Raw genomic sequence first — 216 nt, 5'->3', positions numbered from 1 at the left:
TCATAAATCCTTACAAGATCCTTTCCCAAGCTTGTAGTTATTATGTAACCTTTAAACGTATGTCAAACCTGATCAAATTCCCCTTTTTTCGTATGACGTATTTTGTGAAAGAGAGAATGGTATTTCAATCTTTTTACTCTACGGGGAGAAAAAAAATGTTCAAAGAGAATATGGGAATTTGGTTAAAGGGAATTATAGGTTGAGGGATGAGGAAGC

The sequence above is a fragment of the Penaeus monodon genome, chromosome 33 (assembly GCF_015228065.2).
Source record: "Penaeus monodon isolate SGIC_2016 chromosome 33, NSTDA_Pmon_1, whole genome shotgun sequence".
In the NCBI taxonomy this organism is placed as follows: domain Eukaryota; kingdom Metazoa; phylum Arthropoda; class Malacostraca; order Decapoda; family Penaeidae; genus Penaeus; species Penaeus monodon.
The sequence above is the reverse complement of the archived record's forward strand: the minus strand, read 5'-3'. Positions refer to the sequence as shown.